The sequence below is a fragment of the Xiphias gladius genome, chromosome 10, assembly GCF_016859285.1.
Source record: "Xiphias gladius isolate SHS-SW01 ecotype Sanya breed wild chromosome 10, ASM1685928v1, whole genome shotgun sequence".
NCBI lineage: Eukaryota > Metazoa > Chordata > Actinopteri > Istiophoriformes > Xiphiidae > Xiphias > Xiphias gladius.
In genome coordinates, this window is record NC_053409.1 from 13,954,712 (window position 1) to 13,964,018 (window position 9,307).

The window sequence follows — 9,307 nt, forward strand, 5'->3', positions numbered from 1 at the left end:
AATAGAAATTGACATATTCCCTTGACTTGATTGCATGTAACTACTTGTTAGTATTGGAAAACGTCTATCCGAGAAAACCTTAACCTTTCAAGCTCTGCTGACAACTTGAAAGCAAAGGGGCCTGCGAGGAATGTCATTTGTCCCACCTTTCCCACAACACGTGAATGCAACCCCAGTGCCAGATGAAGCGCGGGATTCTGCCGTGTTTTGGGGGCCTATTTGTGCGGTTTTCTCAGAGAAAAAGCAGAGAGACAAGTTCTTTCGTTGTCATCACTTTCACATTTTATGACACAAACAAAAATTCACTAAACTACAAAGTGAGTAGAATGCTTTTTTAATCCATGTTATCCCTGTAGCCTTTAACCACTCACCAGTGTAATAATTTATCATTATCCCTTCAAATGTTTTTTTTTTTTTTTTTTTGTGGCTTCACCTTAAACCAGGTTACCTATCAGAGGCCACCAATTAAACTCTACAAACAATAAATAAATTAGGCTGGAGTGTAACTGGTGTACTCCACTTATGGGCATGATCTTGACACAGTTCTTGTCTGTTGGTGTAGCTCTTTTTTAAGGAATTCTGTGGTGGTGGCAACCTCAGAGCTCCCTTTAGAGCCATATGGACTATATTAAGTTTTTTGATTTATATTATTACAGTTACAGTAGCTGAAAAATGGATCCTTAAAATAAAGATTTTCATAAGGCATTCAAGTCTACAGATGCACTGCACTGATAATCTATTGTCCTAGATGTAAAGCAAGGAATACTATGCTTTTGTCTCCTGATACTAAATATATTCTTTAAACTTTATGAACATTTTAATGTATGGTTGGCTGTTTTTCCTGTGGCCTATTGTCAGATCGTTTCTATGAGATCATTCCCATAAGTACATGTCAGAGAATTCAAATTGGTCTTGACCTACATAGGCTGTTATATCACCAACTGCATTTAGACAAAGGAAAAAACGTGTCAGAAGTCACAACGAACTTCTGGGAGCCATGATATCAAAAAGGCGCCACAGAAATGCTATTACTATTTCAATATACCCAAGATCCTTTGGTGAAAATAATACTTCGCCCAGTGTCATTTTCATAAACACAGACCCATGATATTTCATATTATGTCTATCGTCTTTCCTGTGTATATATTCATAACTACGTATGACCACACTTCCTTTTGTAACTCTTAAACTGGTGTCTGTTTGCAACTTGCCTGCAGCAGAAGGGAGTGCAGCAGGTGTGTTGGCCTGGCCCTGGCAGCGCCTGGCTCTTAACAAAGAACGTGCCTCTGTATGACTCACGTAAGCATGACCTCAGGGAGCAGTAAGGGCCTGGAGCTGGAGCTGCGCGACCTGAGTGCCAGCGTTTAGGGAAGAGAGGGGCAGAGGGAGGAGTTCCATGGAAAAGGAGTTAGCATGCAGGCATGACAGGCAGCCCGGGCCTGAGTATAGCGGCCAGGTTGTGATATAAGTGGGGCAGTCAGCTTCAACTTAGTTAAGGGAATCTGGAGGAAAGGTTACGCTGGCCCTATCTGGGCCTCTGCGTGCACACCTCCCCTGTCTGGCCAACTCCACCAACTCAGGAACTCCGGAGAGGACTCAGAAAGGGGGGAGTTACCCCAGCAGGGTTAAATATACCACCCAGGGGCTATATTTCACCAACAGCCCCTGAGCTCTGACAGGCAGCCACAGGCAGTGTCATCTAGATAAGAGTGTTACTTCCACAAGAAGTGTCTTTACTCAAAATCGAAAATGTTATTATATTAGGTAGACTGCCACAACATATATTACTATAAATTAACACACAACTTATTATAATGTTGATTTGTATTGATATCAATTTGAATATATCCTTCCTATTGCGGAGAGGAGCAACATGAGGCCTTGAGTTGTTCATAAATTTACATTATTTTAAATTGTTTTACATTCATGTAAGAGCACACACTTACTGTCTCAATTAAGTTTGGAGCATTTAAACTCACACTGAAGACTGGAAATGCACGACATGTTTGCAAAATATTTGATAAAATTTTATAAAATATCTTTCAGTTATATATTATAAACATTTAAAGGTAAAATCTACAGAAATTGTATTCATTTAGTTAAATGACCCCAAATCGTCTTACACATATTATGATTACACACATTCATATACATGATTTTTTTATAGTGTTTAATGTACTAGTCATAGTCAGACTTAGATAGATAGTCTTAGAAACATATCGGAAGGCCCTCTGTAATGCCAGAGCAGCCTGTAACTTATCATTATAGAGGAAAATAAAAACAACCCCAGGTTTCTTTGCAACACTTTGGCCAGGCTGAAAAAGAGTCATAGCTCTATTGATCCATGTATTCCTATAGCTCTCAATAGTAATGACTTCATAAGCTTCTTCGCAGCAGGCACGAAGCAGGCCATCAATGTCGTTAAACGTTGATATTTGGTCGGTTTTAAGTTGTGTTGTTAAGTAACCAAAATCCAGTGTCATCCAAACGTCTCATTCCAACGCCATCTCGACATAGAATACCGACATTCTAGTCATGAGGTATGGTGACCAAAACCCAATATCTCCTAAACATCTGCTAAATGTCATAATGTTAGTTAGCTTAAGCTGGGTTTTGACATCAACTTGATTTTCTTTTCCAACTAAAATTTAATATCTGTCCAACGTTAGAGTTGTTAGAGTCCAACGTGTTTCTGATGTTACATTAACATCATTAACACCAGCTGGGTTTAGTGATAAAATTCTAATTCTAACTATTAGAAACGAAATTCATCACCACCTGCCTTCAAATGGCACCAATTTATCTTAAGGACCTTCACCAATTAACTTAAACGATTACTTATCGAAACCATCAGCCTGTCTCTTAGACCCTGTCCCAACTAGGCCGCTTAAGAGAGTTCTACCTTTAGGACTTCTTTGCTAGATATGATCAATCTGTCTTTATTAACAGATTATGCACCGCAGTCCTTTAATGCAGCTGTAATTAAATATCTTCTTAAAAAGCCCATTCTTGATCGAGGTGTTTTAGCCAACTATAGACCTATATCTACCCTTCCCTTTCTCTCCACGGTCCTTGAGACAGCTGTCGCCAGTCAGCTGTGTGACTTTCTACGGAACAATAGTTTATTTGAGGATTTTCAGTCAGGATTCAGAGTGCATCATAGCACAGAGACAGCACTGGTGAAAGTTACAAATGCCCTTTTAATTTATCGGACCAAGGACTTGTCTCTGTACTTGTCTTGTTAGATCTCACTGCTGCATTTGACTCCATTGACCATTGCATCCTATTACAAAGACTGGAACATTGAATTGACTTTAAAAGAACCGCACTAAGCTGGTTTCAGTCCTATTTGTTTGATCGATTTCAGTTTGTACACGTTAAAGATGAATCCCCCATGTAGACAAAAGTTAGTCACGGAGTTCCACAAGTTTCTGTGGTTGGAACAGTTCTATTCACCTTATATATGCTTCTTTTAATAAAAGGAAACACTATTATTAGGAAACACTCCATAAACATTCATTGTTATGCAGTTGATACCCAATTATATTTATCAACAAAGCTGGATGATCAGTTGGCTAAACTTCAAGCATGCCTTAAAGACATAAAGACCTGGATGACCAACAATTTTCAGCTAATAAACTCAGACAAAACTGAAGTTATAGAACTTGGCCCCGAAAACCCCAGAAACACATTTGCTAAAGATATGGTTTCTCTAAATGGCATTGCCCCGGCCTCCAGAACAACCATTAGGAATCTCAGCGTGATGTTGATTAGGATATGTCCTTTAACTCCCACATCACCTACATAACATTGCAAAAATCAGACATATCCTGTCTCAAAAAGATGCAGGGAAATTAGTCCATGCTTTTGTTACTTCTAGGCTGGATTATGCAACTCCTTATTATCAGGATGCCCCAACAAGTCTCTAAAGACTCTCTTCTTGATCCAGAATTCTGTAGTGCAAGTACTTACAAGAACTATGAAAAGGGATCATATTTCTCCTGTGTTAGCATCACTGCATTGGCTCCCTATAAAATCCAGACTAGAATTTAAAATCCTCCTCCTCACCGACAAAGCCCTGAATGGTCAGGCACCATCCTATCTTACAGAGCTCATAGTACCCTGTCAACCCAGAATGCAGGCTTACTTGTGGTTCCTAGAGTTTCCACATGTAGAATGGGAGGCAGAGCCTTCAGTTATCAGGCTCCTCTACTGTGAAACCTTCTTCCTGTTTGGGTCAGGGAGACACCCTCTCCACTTTTAAGAGTAGACTTAAAACTTTCCTTTCTGATAAAGCTTGTGGTTAAGGCTGGCTCAGGCTTGGCTTGAACCACCCCCTACTTATGCTGCTATAGGCCTAGACTGCTGGGGGACTTCCCACGATGCACCGAGCTCCTCTCTCCTTCTCACCCTTTCTATCTATACGTATCCATACTCCATTAATGCTTTTTACTAAGTTTGCTTCTTATCACTCTTGTTGTTTTATGCTTTCTCGTCTCTCTCCTCTCTCCTCCTGTCGCTTTATGTAGGTATTTCTGCCTTTGGTGCTGCATAGTCTGGATTTGTGATTACAAACCACCTATTGCCTCCATGATCCTGCTCAACACCAACTCCTACAATTATTATTATTAGTCTTATTTTCATTATTACTATTGTTATCCTTCTTATTATTATTACTCTACATCTTTATGTGGAACTTGCATTGTGCTCTGTTCTCTTTCCTCCTGCCCCCCCCCACTCTTTATAATATTGTAAAGAGTACAGTCTAAACCTGCTCTATATGAAAAGTGCCATTAGATAACTTCTGTATTGAGTTGCCCCATATAAATAAAACGGAATTGACTTGACTTGGAAAGGAGTCAACACAAAGATTTTTTGATCAATGAAATAATGAATTTTTTTAAATTTATTTTCTCTTATAGTCAACACTGCACTGAAGGATGCTTTGTTTAGCACACAACAAGGGACTCCACCCCCTCACCTCCTACACATTAGAACGGAGCGACCACAGGGATTCCTCTGCGAAAACCTGTCTCCTGATTGGTCGGAATGGGGTTCTAAAGCCAATCTGTTGCTATGAGACACTGACTTGTGCGTTGCTAGTTCGCTGTCTGTTGCCCTGGCAACACGAGGAACAGGAGGCAGGTTTGGAGAAGCTCCTCTAGAGATTGTCTGAGCATGTGTGGTGCCTAATGATGAAGGCTCAGAAATCTGTGAAATAATTAAATCATACACTTTGAATAGTACTTTATCTGGCTAGGGGGAAAATTTTATTCTTTTGCAATGGCTCGCCACACAATACTCTATGAAATTGCAAGCCGATCTATTTATCATCACTTTCAGAGACCTATAGTTGTATATTCAACTATTTTTGGAGTTCATTTTAAGACTGCAAATGACTCAGGTGTTTTTGGTTTATTCTATGAAGTGTTTTAATTATTAATACCTACATACATGCAATTAGGAAGAATATGGGTCATTCCATACCCACTGACCTAGGACCTCCCAGTTCATGTCATGGATTTTCTTCAAAAAAAAAAAAAAATCATGCGAAAACTTCTATTAAATCCATGGTACCTTGCATCCTGTAGCTCTACTCCCATTAATTTTTTGGTTATACATTTGTAAAGTTTAGGCCTCAGTACTAAATTTATTAATTTTTGCGATGCTTTATATGTGTATTCTAAGCTTCGCCAATCGCTTATTTTTCACTGGATTAGATTGAAATTTGTACTGAACAATCAAGAAAACACAAGGATAATTTGTCTATTCATGCAAATAGTTGTTGCTGAATGTTTTACAGTAATGAAATTAGTAAAAATAAATAATTTTTTACCAGAACGAAGAATCCTCGTTCTGGTAAAAAAAAAAAAAAAAAAATTAATATCTCCACTAGTTTTCAGTTTCTTGCAACCAAATTTTGAATTCGGCATAATATTAATATAGTTCTATCACATCTAGAAGTTATTTGTTCCTGCATAAAAAATTGTATGTGACCGCTACAGATCTTGCTAAATATAGCTTTGGAGTTGTAAAATCCACTTTTTAAGATATTTTGACTTATTTTATTTTTTTAGGATTATTTTAACTTCCTTGAAACCTGTTTAAGGGAAAGTGCTAATATTCATTGCAGATATATAGAGAATTAAATGTGTTATATCAGTCCTTCATCATTTAATACATTTTTGAAAATAGCAAGTTTTTATGTTCTCTTTTTACCGGCTGTAATACTACATTCAGTGGTTTTATTTCATAGGTAGATATTTGTACTATGTGACCTCAAGGTTTTCTATCTCTGCGTGATATCTGTTGAGGATGTTTTTCATTGGGTTCAGATAATTTGCAAGTTACAGCTTGTAATGGCTTGGTTTTGTTTGTCCTGTGACAGTTGGCTTCTTCCTCTAGGCTTTTTCAAATAGAGCAGGGCTCCATGATCTTACTATCACATCAAACTGCTTAATGATGAAATGAATTATGATTTCACTTTTAATATACCTCTGGTTATACTTTGCAGTCCATTTTCCAATAATCCACTCAAACCTGTTTCAGGTGGGATTATCCAGGCCCAAGACCTGCTTTATTGTTTTCTAATGCTATTAGTTGATTACATCACAAATTAGTTCAGAAAAGTTTGAAATTGAGAAATAATGTATGTGTATCGAGCTAAGAAACTCAGATTAATATCTTGTCCAGACACATGGAAAAAGAGGATATCATCTACTATGCAACAAACCAAGCAATATATTACAAGAAACATTACAATTACGATACATTACAAGAGATAGGTCAAATCGTATGACTACTGACTATCCACTAGAGAATATTGCATATTGTATGCAGTCTGAGCACACACAGAATCACTGGGAACACTTTAATACTTAAATTCTCTCATTTTGCATCAGAAGGTCTGTTAATGTGCTACTGCAACAGCCCATTTTACAGAGTGTATGTTGAGCAACTGATGGTAAGAGGCTGAATAATAAGAGAGAGCTGACGCTATTTGCTTCTTGCTCTGTGTAAGAAGCACCAACATTCTGTTTAATAGTCCTTTTTTAACAATATGTTTTCAAACAATCCATTCTGTAATGCAAAAACTTTAGAATATGGAAGAATATGAAGTGTATGAATATGAAGTCCAGATGGATTCAGTGATAAGTGTAGGTGTGATCACTTGTTTTTCTGAATATTTAAACCATACTGTGTTCATTTAGTGGCTCGTGACTGCTACATTGACTCTCAGAGTAGAGGTATAAGGTCATGTCGTAACTGTGTGGGTACAGTAGAGGTGTGTCTGTATTCAATGCTACATTGAAATTATCATAGATGCTATTTTTAGCACCTACACACTGAATCACAAAGGCACAATAGGAAGACATTTCATCCTGTTATGTCACCAGTTCCACACATGGTGAGTGAATAACTTCACAGAAGGAGGGTTTTTTTTTTTACTTTGAGTGTGGCTCTACAAAATTGCTATGAATCATCCAAAAACGCACTGGAACATACTGATTCAAACAGTAAGGACAGTGCAGACTTTTTTTAATCCCTGTGACTAAGAACCGAAGTTGAAAGTCTGTATTGCAGTAATTGCAAATACAATTCTTAAACTCACTTCATTTAAGAAATACACTGTCAAAATCATATTAATTAATCACATTCATTTGGTGCTTAAATCTTATTTGAGTACATCTGTACAAGAATCCAGCCTAACACTTACTTTAAAATGAACAGCGAAGGAGATATTATCATGAAACTGTATGTGCAAATGTTTATCTGGACTCCAGCCTGACACCCGATATGGAACGGGACGTGTCTCAGATGAAATTTGAGAAGGATTACATTGCTGAAGGAAGAATGTATTTAGTTTTCTAAAAGTGTAAAACCAACTAAAGCTAGACTTGGGATGTTTAAATAGTATCGAAGTAGGTCACTTGTGGTCTGGTCTGCCAAAGGTAAACTATAGTGGCATCAGAGTGCGCAATTTGAGAGGGCAGAACTTAAACTGGTGTAGCATTTAACCTCAGAAAAGCCACTGATGTCAAGATCTCGACAGCAGTGAGATTAAATATGAGTCATCTGTTTTGATGTTTGAATATAGTGTGGCTCAGCCCAGCTAACAAAAGGCAGTTTCACAGAGATGTAGACTGAATATCATGTAACACCAATCAAGACTGCAGAGACAGGTTCAGGTATCTACACTTAAGACAAAATCATTTACAACTCTATCTGAAGGTAAGTGATATTCAATGGTATTATCAATCTACATTTATGTTTTGCAGCTCCCTACCAGTTACGTGACATGACACAACAACAATGGCATAGTGGATTGACTAATCCACTACAACCAGTTTATGAAGAGCTGAACTCTCTGTGTTCGGGTTGTTTTTTTTCCAGACAGAAATGAAAAGATTCCAAGATACTCACTAAATGAAAGAGCAGGTCTCCACCTGTAGAAATCCAAGCTGTATCATTAAAAACTAGTATGCCAGAATTGTGGCCACACTATTTGATTGATCTCTGGGAACAGAATATAATGATAAAACTCACTCATATGTTGAATTAAAACAATATCAACAAAAAAATATCACATGGTACATTGTGAACTTGTACGTATCAAGGCAGAAAAGTAATTTGAAAAGGGGTCATTTTTGTAATTGCAATCTTAAAAGCAAGTACAAAATAAAATGTGCACGCTGTTTTAATTACATACAACGCTTTCGGCCATTGATCCTCTTTAGGGATACAATACAAACATAATAAGAGACTCCCTGTTTATATAGGCATTCCAGGTATTAGCCCCAGTGCAAAGCATCTGCGTATGACACAAGATCATACTCAAGGGTGTTGTAGTCTTATGGCATGCATTGACTACAAAGAAGGTGAGAAAAAAAAAAAGAATTGCCTGGATAAAAACTCAGTGGAGATCAATCAGATCAATCAATCAGAAAGTTTAATGTGTAAATTATTATACTTCCCTCAGTTGGACTCAATTTCCATCCAATTCCAGTGTGTATGTGTGACATTTGCATAAACTGCTAACAGGAACATATGATGGAAAACAAAGAAGAGAGACCATATTTCTGGGTTGTGAGCCTGGCCAACTCACTCAGATTCATCTGTACAGAGGGCAGAAGCTGCATCTTTACGCCGGTGTGGGTTTAAATGAGAACATCTCAAGAATGAACCAGGGGAATGAACTGGAGGATGAACCAGATGGCCTTGCACTTTAGAACAACAGGGCAGCATGGCAACGTTGGCGTGGCTGGTTAGTCAAATATTAACTAAATGAATCTTCAGGCCTTCCTGT